This window comes from Chaetura pelagica, unplaced genomic scaffold (assembly GCF_000747805.2).
Source record: "Chaetura pelagica isolate M959 unplaced genomic scaffold, ChaPel_1.0 scaffold3, whole genome shotgun sequence".
NCBI classification, from domain to species: domain Eukaryota; kingdom Metazoa; phylum Chordata; class Aves; order Apodiformes; family Apodidae; genus Chaetura; species Chaetura pelagica.
In genome coordinates, this window is record NW_009952974.1 from 14807061 (window position 1) to 14822730 (window position 15670).

Consider the following 15670-nt stretch of genomic DNA (forward strand, 5'->3'; position numbering starts at 1 on the left):
AGAAGTGCTAACATAGTTGTTTTGCTTTATATACCCCAGCTCTGCTGACAGGTCTGCATCATCATATCAGTGCTGGTTCTGATTGGTTTCCTAAAAGAAAGTATCTTGTGAGGGGGGATCCACTCTGTGTAACCATACACCACCTGTTAGTTTGATTGACAACACTAATTTTGGAAGCACAAAAGGGATTCACTGAGGAAACATCATCTGTTTCAAAGATTTCGATTTATAATTCTATTTTGTTTATAATGTGCACTTTAAGAGCTGTTGCAAATTTCCTAAGTCATAAGCACAAGCTGAAGAATGTAATAACTTTTAGCAGAGGATACGAAAAAGTCACAAGTAGTCATATCAGTGAGATTCAGCCTTACTTTGTTGCATTATAAAACATCCAAGAAGCTACCAAATGCATCTGTCAATCACCAGACTAAATAAGTAAGCTGAGTTCAGACATGTGGCTGCACTTTATCAGAATACACTGTTACATTATTTTTTCCATAACTTTAAATTCTAAAATTGTATTTGAAAATATACTAATTTGGTGCTCTGGGGTTTGTGGGGATTTTTTGTTTCCTTCACAAATTTTCTGTTGGATGCTCCAAGAAGTTAAGCTTAATAAAAAATAGCATACAAAGTGCAGAAATATAAATACTGTGAAAGTAAACTAACACAGACAACTACTGCAATTTCTAAAGAATCAGAATTTAAGTTTAGCAGTTTTTGCTAAACCTGTGGAGGCCTTGTACAGATAACAAAGTTAATAATTCATGGAACAATAAATTAGCTTGTGAATTTCCACTAGCCCAGCTTCCTCAGTCTGTCCAGCCAACTGTATCACTAGATTGGTTGTCCCTGAAAGAGAGGTCAGAAGCTCTCATCTAAATCTGGAATGGGAGGTGTTTTGCCACAACACTGCATCTGCCTGCTGCCATTGCTGTTGTCTTATTAAAAAATCCTTTTCCTTCCCTATTAAGTGGAACATATATAAAGCAAATGTAGCAAGCTCTTTAAGCACAGAACTGGCTCAGAAGGCTGCTTATGTGCTTCAAGTCAAGCATGCACTTATCTGTTTTGGTAAATGGAGGACTTCAGTCTGCTGTTACCAGGATCCACACTGAAAAGGATCTCCCAGAGGATACCTGGAGAAATAAACACATGCCGGAAATTTTGTACAGCTGCACTAGTCTTTGAAAACAGTCTGGAAGGAATCTCCAGCAGGAGCTCCAGAAAATGCCATGGAGAGAGGACACCAACACTATGATTCCTGTAAGGGGATATTGTAATATAGTTTTCAGATCTGAAAGAAACAAGTAAGGACATATTGCTGTGATCTCATAAAGTAATTTCAGAAATTTCATCTGCCCTTTAATTTATCCACACCATAAGTCGTCAACTCTTGGCATCCAGCAGTAACAGTAACAGAAACTAGAGAAACAGTCTCTACACTGGTACTACCCGGACTCTCACAGAGTTGGAAAGTCAGAGTAGTATGGCTCATTTGAAACTTTTTGTTGCCAATAAATGTCAGAGAGTCTAATCTCTTTCTAAGACCTAGAATGATAATAAATGCAAATCTCTGCATTCATGAGGAGCACAAGTTAACTTCTACTAAAGACACAAAAATTACAAAGAAATCTGTTTAAAGGGTATCTAATTTCAACTTCCTAAATTAGCAGATAGCCATTTTTCTCTGTAGTTGAACACTTAAAATATTCACTGGAGAAAATCAAATGTGGAGGAAGAACAACTACAGTCCCTGGTCCTCATGGGAGATTTTAACTACCCCGATATCTGCTGGAAGACTCACACAGCCAGCCTTTCACAGTCTAGGAGGTTCCGCCAGTGCATTGATGATAACTTCTTAATGTAAATGGTGGACAAGCCGACTAGAAGAGGAGTGCTGCTGGATCTTGTACTAACCAACAAGGAGGGCCTTGTTGAAGCAGTGGAGGTCAATAGCAGCCTTGGCTGCAGTGATCATGAGATGGTGGAGTTCAGGATCCTGTGTGGAAGGAACAAAATACCCAGCAGGACCAGAACCCTGGACTTCCACAGGGCAAACTTTGGTCTCCTCAATCATCTATTAAGGGAAATCCCATGGGACAGGGTGCTAGAAAATAAAGGAGCTCAAGATAGCTGGTCAACATTCAAGGACCACTTCTTGCAAGCACAGGATCAGAGCGTCCCAATGGTTAGGAAATCTAGTAAGGGTGCTAGGAGACCTGCATGGTTAAAGAAGGAACTACTGGGCAAACTTAAGTGGAAAAGGAAAATCTACAGATCATGGAAGGAGGGGCTGGTCACGTGGGAGGAATATAGGACTGTTGTCAGAGGATGTAGGGAGGCAATTAGGAAAGCTAAGGCCTCCTTGGAACTTAACCTTGCAAGTCAGGTTAAGGATAATAGAAAGGGCTTTTTCAAATACATAGCTAGCAAAACTAGCAATAGAGGCAATATTGGCCCATTGAGGAATGAGGTGGGAGCCCTGGTGACAGAGGATATAAAGAAGGCAGAGGTGCTGAATGCCTTCTTTGCCTCTGTCTTCACTCCTGCAGGGTCTCCCTATGAGCCCCAGATTCATATAGCCCCAGAAGAAGTCAAGATAGAGGAAGAGTTTGACATGGTAGATGAGGATTGGGTTAGGGATCAGTTGAGTAATCTGGACATCCATAAATCAATGGGTCCAGATGGAATGCACCCAAGGGTGCTGAGGGAGCTGGCGGAGGTCATTGCTAGGCCACTCTCCATCATCTTCAGTAAGTCATGGGCAACAGGTGAGGTGCCTGAGGACTGGAGGATAGCAAATGTCACTCCAGTCTACAAGAAGGGCAAGAAGGAGGACCCGGGTAACTATAGACCGGTCAGCCTCACCTCCATCCCTGGAAAGGTGATGGAACAACTTGTTCTTGGCACTATCTCCAGGCACATCAAGGACATGGGGGTCATCAAGAGCAGTCAACATGGTTTTATCAAGGGTAAATCATGTTTGACTAACCTCATAGCCTTCTATGAGGAAATTACTAGGTGGATAGATGATGGTAGAGCGGTAGATGTGGTTTATCTTGATTTCAGTAAAGCATTTGACACCGTCTCCCACAGCATCCTTGTAGAAAAGTTGATCAGGTATGGGTTTGGTGATCAGGAAGTGAGGTGGATTAGGAACTGGTTGAAAGGAAGGAGTCAGAGAGTTGTAGTCAATGGGGCAGAATCTGGTTGGAGGTGTGTGACTAGTGGAGTCCCACAGGGGTCGGTACTGGGACCGGTGTTGTTCAACATCTTCATCAACGACCTGGATGAGGGTATAGAATGTACCCTCAGCAAGTTTGCTGATGACACTAAGCTGGGAGGAGTGGCTGACACACCAGAAGGCTGTGCTGCCATTCAGAGAGACTTAGATAGGTTGGAGAGTTGGGCGGGGAGAAACATGATGAAATTCAACAAGGGGAAGTGCAGAGTTTTACATTTGGGGAAGAACAACACCATGTCCCAGTACAGGTTGGGGGCTGAACTGCTGGAGAGTAGTGTAGGTGAAAGAGACCTGGGGGTCCTGGTAGACAGGAGAATGGCCATGAGCCAGCAATGTGCCCTTGTGGCCAAGAAGGCCAATGGCATCCTGGGGTGCATTAGAAAGGGTGTGGTTAGTAGGTCAAGAGAGGTTCTCCTCCCCCTCTATTCTGCATTGGTGAGGCCGCATCTGGAGTATTGTGTCCAGCTCTGGGCCCCTCAGTTCAAGAAGGATAGAGAACTGCTTGAAAGAGTCCAGCGCAGAGCTACGAAGATGATTAAGGGAGTGGAACATCTCCCTTATGAGGAAAGGCTGAGGGAGCTGGGTCTCTTTAGCTTGGAGAAAAGGAGACTGAGGGGTGACCTCATCAATGTTTACAAATATGTAAGGGGTGAGTGTCAGGGGGACGGAGTTAGGCTTTTCTCAGTGATGACCAGTGATAGGACAAGGGGTAATGGGTGTAAATTGGAGCATAGGAGGTTCAAGGTGAATATCCGAAAAAATTTTTTTACTGTAAGAGTGACAGAGCACTGGAACAGACTGCCCAGGGAGGTTGTGGAGTCTCCCTCACTGGGAGACATTCAAACCCACCTGGATGCGTTCCTGTTTGATGTACTCTAGGTGACCCTGCTCTGGCGGGGGGCTTGGACTAGATGATCTTTTGAGGTCCTTTCCAACCCCTAGGATTCTATGATTCTATGAACAAAGGCTAGTACCTGCAAACCTAATAAATATCCATCTTAACAGTGGATGATGTCTAAATAAAATAATCAATGAAAAATTAGTATTGTGTGATAATTTCTAAATTACACCAAAGTTGAAACTGTCATATTTGAAGCTATGAGATGACCAGAATTTCAAATTTTTCCATTTCAATGAAGTCTACAACAATGAATGACAATAGGAATTTACAAGAATAGAAAGAAAGAAAGAAAAAAAAAGCTGCATTCAAATACATAAACCAAATATATAGTATTTTTTTAATTCCTTTTTTTTCTTAAGTTTTATATTTTCTTTTGATCACTATTAAATCTATTTTCATTCCTACAAAAGTTTGTACCTTCTCAACTTTTGCTGGTGAATTCTGAAATGCAATAGAACACAGAAATATTTCTCTTATGCTTTCAAGGAAATACAAATTATTTATATAGCCTGCTTTCTGTTAACAGAATTACTATCAGCCCAGTATGATTTCTACATGTTTAGTGTCACATGGTTTATCCACAATTAAAAAACAGAAGGATGGCTTCTGTCTCATTACTGTGTAGCAAAGATGCTGCTGCTGACAGTAGCAAAGACACATTGTTTCTTTGGTCCAGGATCAAACCAAAGTCAGATTCAGATAACGACAAGGACTATTTTTTTTCAGACAGATGTACAAATTGGGCATTATTGTGAAAATGTCACCATTTGCTCCAGTCTGCTAGTGTTTTAAGTATAAACCATATCTTCCAATGTTACTATGGCATATGTGTTACATTGTAGGCCAACAACACATTTAAGAAATAGCAGGTGATCTTCAACACAACGGAATATTGTGGTGTGGATACCAGCCACCTCTTTGCATATGATTCACTTTGATTACTTCTAATAATCATACTGACTTGAGTTTAGCTACATAAAATGAATTATTATTTCAGTAGGCCAACAGGAAGATGCCTTGAAAGCTGAAGACTCTAGTCAAAATTTAAAGGCAAATTAAGTTTTCTTGAACACAGAAAACTTAAAGCTACCACTTAGGCAAGTTTTCAATGTCTTTTTTGAAGTGGAATTTCCTAGTTTATTTTTTAATTAAATCACAAACTTTCCTTGTCATCATTAATTGCCAAACAGTAGTAGTATACTTTGTTCTGTCACTGCACAGCCAATATAGCATAAAAATGCATTCTTTACTTGACCCTTAATTTATCTACACATGCCAATTTGCAAGCTACATAAAAAGAATAAGTGTCTTTTCCATTTTCTCCTCTGCTTCCATTTTCTTCACTCCCCTCATTCTTTTTCCTGTTCTTTCCTATAAAATATCTGTTACACCTTCTTTCATGTATTATTCACACTTCACTCTGCCCCTCAACTAAATATGCAGAACAAGGGAGTAATGAAATAAAACATTTTGTCATTTTAAATTCAACGGCTGAATGATAAGATGCTGTCTTAAATCCTTACAGAACTGACAAAATACAACAAAAAATGTATACATTATATCCTTACTGAATTTTCAGTTTTCTAAAGTCTACTTTTGAAAAAAAAAAACAAAAAAAACCAAAACCTTTCCATTCTCACATTTATTTTCTTTCCTTAATCTTATAAATAACAATGAAAAAAATAAGTTAAAACTGTTAAACCATTAAATCAAAACATTTCCACCACCTTCAACTCCCCTTTCCCTACTATAAACACCACTTTGCAATGACATCTTTAGAAGCTTAAAGGCTATAAAATGCATTCTAGTTGCAAGAATATCCACATTTGTGTGCTGCAAGTGGCTTCTGAAAAGCTGCAGCATTTTCAGTTGTTAATGTCTCTTACCTTAGCTGTTCTAACTGATTATGCAAGATACATCTTTTTCAATACAAACTGAAACTTGCTTGCAGAAAATTGTTTTAGTTGCTACTGAAGAAGGCACAGTCAGTTGCACCCAAAGCAGAAAAGATAACTAAGGCACTAAGCAATTTTTGAAACTACTCTAACTGTTTCACATGTGAACAACCTACTGGGAACTGAGACTAGATTTGAATGGGTGTGGAATAGTTATGAGGGTTTGTATTCACTGACTTCGTGTTGATCATTGTCACTCATATCATCTCCTTGGAAATGTCTAAGGAGGAGATTTACAGACATCCCTTTTCCCAAGTTTTCTGTGTATAGTGTTTCTTTATATATCATTCCCACACATTACATATGTGGAACAAGAAAGAACTAAAAACATTACTTGCTCATCACCTAACCTTAGAAAATACAGTAAAGAGAGAGACCCTAAGTAAAGAATCTATGTACTAACTGTTCCACTTCCACAAAATTAACTAAAATTATAATACCGGGGAAAAATTTTAACATACACATAGTCCTTAGAATTTAATACATACATAAATCCTGCCAGATTTCACAGGCACTATTATTGTTAACTATTAACAAATTCACTGGCATCTATGATTTATAAAATGAAAAGGAACACTTACCATGTTTTGTAATAGATCTGTTCACTTGAGAACACCTGGAGGAATAGCAGTGTTACTCACTGGCAAAAGAAGGCTGGCGGGTTTTTTGTTGATCTGTTTACAAACACTGCTTTCTACTATTTTGTAAGAAAAACACAGGTAAGAACAGATGTATAAATTCCTGTTTTGCTTAATGTATTAGTTGGAAAAGCATTAATACTATTTTGTTTTTTTAAAGTAAGGTTATTGAATCAAGGGGACAAAAAGACCACCTCAGATATTAAACTTCAAGCTGTTCTTCCAGTCTGACAATCAAGAGATTCCTGAATAATCAAGATCAGCAGGCACTGAATTCTACCCTTCCATTTTTACAGAACGGATTTTTAGATAAGTACTTTTATGTGCCATACTTACAGATTCCAGCTGATAAAATGACATAAATACAAGGATTTTTAATTTTTTGCAGGGACATCTCATATGTGCTTTGTCAGTCATCTGAACATGATGGCAGTAAGAAACAGTATTGTCTGTGAAATCTTCAAAATGAAATAACACATAGAAGGAGGGGCTTAGTGAGCAGAAAGGTAATTGTATGAATCAACAAGGTATTTTGTATTGTCTCCATTCTATTTTGGAAAAAAACTGAGACAGATACAGGATAAATAAGCAGAGCAAGAACCTTAGTCTTCAGCTCTATATTTATGTGCACATATACACAGCCTTATGACTCTTCTGTGGGCAGGATGCCATTGACATTTCCCTCACGTCAAGAAAGTGATTTATGTGATCAGGTGAAGACATGTACATGATATTTTTTTCAGCTCATTTCCTCTCTATGCCTGTACTTTAATATGGAGGTAAGTTTCTGCCACCCAAACTGTGTCATGTTGGAGACAAATGTTTAATATTTTGGTCTAAAGATTTAAGCAACTCTGGAAAACATTATTTCAGTCCCAGTTTTGCACAGATGGCTTCTACCCAGATAAAGTACAAAGCTGCTGCACTGCTTAAAGCCCTACCTGCTCTCTATGAGAAGTGTGAGTGCTGTGCTGTGGTATACAAGCCCAGTGTAGACCTAATCAACGTTTATGTTAACAATGACAAGTGTTCCACAACAGAGTTGCACAAAAAAACCTTTACTGTGGTATGGGCCAAGCCATACCCAGTGCACTGAAGCAGAATTCTAAGTAGCATGAATCACCTGCTAGGTAGGACTTTGAAAATCTGAGTAAGAAGAACCAAGCTGAAAAACATTTATTCCCAAGTCTAACTGGATGTTCCATTCATTATTGTGCCACTCAAAGAACCATCCTAAATGGGAATTTTTCTGAACTATTTTTTTCAATGCTGGAAACAGATGACAGTATGAAAGGCCTCCTCTTTCTCTGCATTGAAATTTCCAGCAAAGTGAAAAAGACACCTAGACTCTGAATTCAAAAGATGGACAACAAAAATTTCACCATGCTAGTGACCGCCTTACAACACATTAGATTCAATTTCAGTTCAGGTTTTCTTTATACCCTGAACGGATACTGTGGATCTTAAGGAATTACGCCATTGGGAAGTCCTTGGCTAATCTAAGGATGTGCTTTGAAACTAGAGTGGGTCCACTCTTTTGGACTGCAATGAAATGCATCAACTGGAAATGGACTGCTTTGTCACAGTAATCCAGTCCTGAACACAGGAGAAAGATAGCAGAAGACTTCATTATGCTGTCTTCAAGAGACTCTTCCCTGAAGACATGCATTAGACAAGGTTTGCTATTACTAGTAACCACTCCTTTTGATGCCAAGCTGCCTTAAAATGTCTCAAAGCTGTTAGAAATAAGGTCATGAACACTGTATTTAATAAACTGGAAAATTCTGTAGTTTCACACCCATTTTAAGTCCTTATTCTTTGGTGTCTGAATTCTTCATATAAGCCTTCTTCATAGGCAAGAACTATTGATGGATCGATGGCATTGATAGAGTTTGTAGAAGAAGAAAACTCTGAGTACTGCTGTGTCACCAAGGAGATCTCTAATTTTAAGGGCTAATGTCTCTTCTTTTGATGATCATCATTATCATAATAGTTAAGATTTATTCAACAAACCAAACCCACAAGAAATTAGAAATCACTAATAAATGTTGTGCACAGGTGAATTTTATTAATGGCTTATTATAAAGAAACCAAATACAATTGTAACCTAGATATAAATTGAATAGCACTCAAAGATACATCTCCTTACCAATGGCCAATATCAACTAATGGACACAGCAGACAAAATGAACACCTTTCTGAATCTTGCAGTTCAGTATATCTTCTGATCCTCTGCAGCAGGCAGGACAAGAATAGGATCATGCTCCAAATTGAAGCTAATCTTTTGTGGACTCTCAAGTTCAGGATATAATCCTTGAAGCCAGAATTTCTCTTTAAACCTGTTTAAAAAAAGGTCTGTTAATACTGCCTGTGTTTTTTAATGGTGGCAGCTCCAGCATTCTCTTACATAAGCAAGACTGTGGTGGTTGGCATAGACCATTCTCTGTGGACTTGATTAGAGAGCAAATAAGGAGTGATCCCAGACAGAACAAAAAACATCCTAAAACTCATCTTAATGACAAATAAAAATTATCCAGAGGACACTTTTGTTGTAAGGAATGGAAGAGATGAGAAATATGAGGAGAAATTTTACCTATGTAATCTACACATTTGAATCATACTGAATTCTGTAAATGCCTTATGTACAATTAACATGATCTTGCGTATTATTTTTTAGCTTTTAAATATCTGCCATCTCACAGCAATATAGACAACACTGAACAAAATATATGAAACCCATGCTTGATGAGCTGGACATGAGGGAAAGCATGAGGGCAACTTATGATGAAATAAGAACAACTTTTGAATCAACATACACAATTATTTTCCTTTCTTTTACATGTTACTCTACATCTAGACAGACAAGCCTCAGGAAAAACAAACAAACAAAAAATACGAAACCAAACCAAAAAAACCCAAACCAAACCAAACAAAAACAAAAAAAGCAAAACAAAGCCCCCAAAGGCCCCCCCCAAAAAACCCCACTAAAACAAAACAAAAAACCAAACAAAACCAAAAACCACTGCTCTTTCCTTTTTTATGGCTTTTTGTTGTAGAAGTCACAGCATATGAGAAGCTCAGAAATACTCAGATACTTTTAGACAACATATGCATTTTTATGTTACTGGTGTAAACTTAACATTTTGAGCAAACTGGGAAAGACTAGCCTGACAGAAGTCACACAGATTCTCAACCACTTGTACAGGTCACATTAACTACCCCTTCCTTAAAGCCATGAGACTCCAGAAGTCTCTTATCCAACACATTGTGCCACAGACTGTCCAGAAAGCTCTCATGAAATCAGGTTTTTACCATGAAAGCCTTGCCAATTTCAGAGTTGTGTAGTAAGCATTATCAATAGAATTTTTCAGGTATTTTCTCTTTTAAAACTCTGACAGCAAGTCTTACGTGTACAATCTCTTCCTAACCTCCACCTACATTCCTGCATTACATCATCATATGTGATGCTTCCAGCAAAACAGCAAACTAACAGTAGAGTAAAACAGTGATGGTCATAGGCTATAAAACCTCTCTCATGCCTGGATACATTACTCAAAAGATAGGCAAGACAGGCAGTTGTAGCACCATAAACTACAGTGGGCTATCAGAGCTTAAATTCAGGAGGCAAGATTTAACCTTGTACAAGAAGTCACTACAAGGACTATTGAGTTCACTTATCTCATTTTGTCTGAAAATGCCCATTTGTCATCTTTAATCAATTAATGAAAAAAATACAGTTTCTGTGCTACTATGACAGCTACTGTAAACTAAGATGCTTACCTAGTAGAAAATTTTGTTTACATATTCTTTGATGGAAACTTCATGTGCACGTAGTTGCATCATTTTGAGCTTCTTGAATACTTTGAATTTTTGAGCTGTAGAATCTTAAATTAATATCTAGATTAAGATACCTAGATTTTAAAAAACTGTTTCACTGAACTGCATATCTTCTTGTACAAAAATCCATTCTCTATTGTATTATGAAATACTTCATCTAACAGAATTCCCTATCTTCTGATGAAAAATTAAGTGTAAAAGGAACTGTGCTGCATTTACATTATTCACAAATTCATTGGATTGGAAGAATAATGTGTGCTTTGTAAGTTAAGGTACTTACAGTTTTTATAGTATCACAAGTTCTAGCACAGAGCAAGTTGCAAGTTACCTTACTGGTAGGTGTTTAGCCATTGGCCTTTGATGTTGCATGCAGTATGTGTCATTGGGCTGTACTAGCTGAGTTGTGGTGACACTGACTTCTGAAACGTATCCCTCTTCCCATTCTGATTTAGTGTGTGATGCAGTGAACATTTCTGGGATTTTATTTTTCTCTGAAACAAAACTGTACTTTAGTAAGTGGAAACCAGGTGCTTGTTTAATATGGCAATGACATGCCTAAAAGCATGCAGAAGGCTCACCTATCACTGTTACAAAAGCAGAGCAGTGTGCCTTTCCAATTTCATTGCTGGCAACACAGATATATTTCCCAGTATCAGCAAAGACTACATTTCTTTTTAAAAGGTAGTAAGTATCTCCTAATTTCTCAATCTGTAAAACAATACAATGCACATAGGAGATTATTAGTAGCATAAAGAAAAATGTACTCTTTCTCCCAGTAAGTATTTCAATGATACTAGAACATACACTGATGTTCCTAGATGCCACTTGGATATCATCCTTCATCCAGCAGACGTGTGGTTTGGGTTTTCCATGTATAGTGCAATGCAGGATTAAATCTTCTCCTTCTTGCAGAGTTGTATGTCCAAATTTTTGTACGAAGTTTGGCTTGTTTCCTTGTACTGAAAAAAAAAAAAAATAATCACTTTATTTTAAAAGGCACAACCAAAGCAACTAAAGAAAAAAATCCATTCTCTTAACTAAAAGTTAACTGCACTGTGTGACAAGGAGAGCTTCTATTAATGTTTGGAACCCAGGGTAACATGCTTGCAAGACAGTAGGCAGACATCCTTATCTATATAACATAAAGGCTATGGAAACACATGGATATTAGGCACCCAAGAATTCCATGCATCAGCACAGTGATATTAGTTCCATAGTAAAGAATCTAGTTCTTTGTGTAGGTAGTAAGCAAGTCTATGTGGATTATTGTGTTTCAGTGAGGGTGGAAGACTAAATATTCCTCACAAATGTAAAATGACTAAGAGAGCAAACTTTTGCATTTAGTGCTCTTTTTTCATATTTTTTTTTCCCCTACTCCTCTAGTCAAGAAAATATTATTGAAAAACTAAAAAAAAAAAAAAAAGTTATATTCTCAAAAATTATGAAGCCCAGAATTTGGCCTCTGTACCACTCTGATCAAGATAATAATTTTGGCCACATACAACCTGATACAACCACATACAAACTGATCATCCAAATCTGACTCAGATCAAGGATGGACAAATACTTGCATTTCTATTGTAATAAACAGAGCACATGAGATTGAGTTTATGGTGGCTTCATGCCAGCTGTGGAGGACAGATGACAGATGAGTCAGTACAACACCTGCCTAATACAAATTAACCCCTCAAAATTGCTTTAAGACAATGCAATCATCAGTGTCAGTTTGAACTGAGTCAAGGCGTTCGATGTGAAATACAACTTAATGAGGTTTAAAGCTGGTTTTACTGGATCACTGTACTGAGATTCCACTTACTTTCCATCTCCAGGGCCACAGTAAAAAAGATGATGACCTCAGAACTTGGATTAAGTATTCTTGACACAGGGAATCCAAATCAGCTGATACTAACACACAGAAGCAGACACACAGACATATACTACAACAAAAAAAAATGAACTTTTTGCATTCCTATCACATAATCATATATTTCTTCTGTTTACTATGAATTGTACAATGTGTCCATATTTATCAAAAGTAATCACTAGCCTCCTCAGAAAATGAAAGTTACTGAAATGTGTAATAAATAGCACATTGAGAACTTGGAACTCCTCTCAACTATGTCACCATTACTCCACAATTTAAAATGAAAATCACTGTCTCACAAAGGCGTCCAGCAATTTCTAAACCAAAATACATTGAGCATGATTATTTTTGCCAAATGTTAGCATAGTGAGGTAGACATTTTCTGCAACGATTATTTTTGCCAAATGTGGAACTGTTAGCATAGTGAGGTAGACATTTTCTGCAACTGTAAAAATAAATCTGCCACCTAGGTGAGCCCTTATTTGCAATAAGCTTTCAAGCATAGCTGCTTTCATATTTTTCTCATGTAGCATAGGACTAAGGTCACAATACAGACCAAAAGTATATGGGGTTTATTCTCTAATACACTCGCTAACCTAAGGTCTGTATTAGCCAGTCCCAGCAGCTCAAACAACTCATTTCTTAGCTGTTGACAGCTGTTGACAGTTAGCATGTGCAAGCTGCCACCATCAATGCACTGCATGCAGCTAAAGCACAGAAATTTGGGATCTGCAGCTTCAATTCAAGCAGGAGAACGAAGCTTGCACCCCTGCATACTCTTTGCAGGCAGGTGGCAATAAGTCACAAATGCATGAGTAGCTTGTATTCCAGTGAAAAACATTAAGTGGGCATCAGCTACTCCTTGTGATGTATTTGACTGGAATTCATTACTTGTGCTGTTTGTATTACCTTATGAAGTCAGGCTGCATCTCATGCAAGGTTGTTTTTTACCACATAAAAAAAATCTTCTAGGTGGAATGGTGATAATGATCAGACCCATTCTTGATTTTGTATCAGTAAGTCAGCAGAATATAAAACCTAAAATGATCAGTTTCTAGAGAGCAAAGGGACAAATATATGCAAACAAAACCATGAAGTGACAGCTACTACAACTCTTTAAGGTACAAGCTAGAACTCAACAGGGACAAAAATTCCATCCCCTGACAAAAGTTCATCCCCTCACAGCAACCTTCAGAATAGAATGGATGGTTATTTTTCATCAGTGGCTTTCCTATACCATCATATGATATGTCAGAATAAACTAAGACAATTTTTTTTTTTTTTTCTTGGCTGAACATCCCATGAACCAGAAAGGTAAGAAGGAACAGACCTTTTTTCCTGCATTGCGGAGAGAAAGCATTTCACCAGGTATTCAGTGGTACTGAAATCCCACTCTGATGGCTTCAGATAAGAAGTTGGTCAAATATTAAATATTACACAAGTTATTTATGGGAAGCAGTAGTGTTCTGGTGCAAACTGGGGAGCCAGCAAGGAAAATTCAGCAGCATGGAGCAATGGAAAAACTGCAGATGGAGACATCACCTGTATCTGGCTTTATGACAGTTTTCATCCATGCCCCAAGTCACTCTCAAACACTGGGAGTACCAAGTCAAGCTAAATTATTTTCAACAGCCATTTTTTATTACTTTGCTTCACAGTTATTCTTCATCTTTTTACTGTGGACATATTTTTCCAAACTCTGATATCTTGAAATGCAATAGCAGCAAATTGATAAACTTCCCCCTATCTTCTCTAAAATTTCATAACATGCAGCTCTGAGACTTCGGATTTGCTCACCATTGCTCTAAATTAAGACACTGTCCTTTATTGTTTTGACCTTTATCTCAGTCAAGCTGCTAACACAATCAGAAATAATTCTATTAAGGAATATCAAGCAAGTCTCATGTCCCAGTTGATCTGAAATACCAGTAATACAGAACTCCAGTCTCCTTGAATACCATAGCGTAGCCTCATGAAAGTTCTGAGCACTAATTTTTAAAGATAGAGCTCCTCTGAGCCACAAGAGATACCCACAAAAATTACCAGGTTACCGTAGCAAAGTCACCAAAGAAAGGTCCAGGAACAGGCATACCTTACCACTCATTTGAAAGGAAGCCACCTTCTCCATTTCAGATCCAGCCACAACGATCCAACGCCAACCAGGGGGAATGCCTCTTCTTCTCTTTGCCTACTGACTTACACCTAGGCCCTCAGAGAGGTTGCTTGTTTTAAAAAATTACAGTAATTAACCCCTTTCCACTCCAAACTTATGCACCTCATGTAAATACCCCTTCACATAACTCCACCTCTTGTAGTCAGGCAATCTCATTCACTGCTTCCTTTCTGAAGCACCTGCATATGGGGAAGGAGGAAGGGAAGTTACAGTAGCAACATGCCTAAGTATAATATTTTTGATGTAAGACTAGAGAGATTGAGATTTAAACCTGATCTTTAAAGAGCAATTGGGAAGATGTAAACATTTTGGGGTCTTGAAGTAACTACAAGTTTGAAACTGTGACTGTGATGAGAGGAAATCAGCACTGTAAGAAAACAAAGAAGCAGAACCAGAACAATACAGAATACCTGGATTTAGTCCCTGCTTCTACAGTACAGTAAAAAGGATGAAGTGAAACATCACAACATGAATTACAAAAAAAAATAAATTTAAATTTAGGGGAAGCATTAGAGAAATTCAGAGAAATACTACTGTATCAGAAGACTACATTACTGTCACTTTTTTTTAAGATTATCTGAACAGAGAACAGCAGAAATTCACCAGCAAAATTTTTGGGGCATTCATTAGGGTCCTTACATAGAGTATTTTAACCCACACTGTCAACACAGCAATAATCAGCATTGATTACACCTTAGTTTACAAAATAAAGCATTCAAACCACGATACTTGCAGTGTCCTGCTGTGTATCTGCTACTTCTAATTTCTTTTTTAAAAGTCTTTTATCTTGGAGCAGTTAAAAATGTGGCTGGTATCCACTGACTCATTAAAAATTGAATTTAAAACTACTCCTGATTTTAAAATGGATGCAACACCACACTCACAAAATCAAGTTCTGTTTATCTAAAATTCACAGAAATGTTCAAATCCTCAGCAACTCTGCTTAATGAACAAAGGTATTATGTACTTCTACAATGATTTACTAAGATCTACAGATGTTCTAAGGCAATTTCTGGCCTTATATTTATATTTAATTAATATTTTTGTATAAGTTA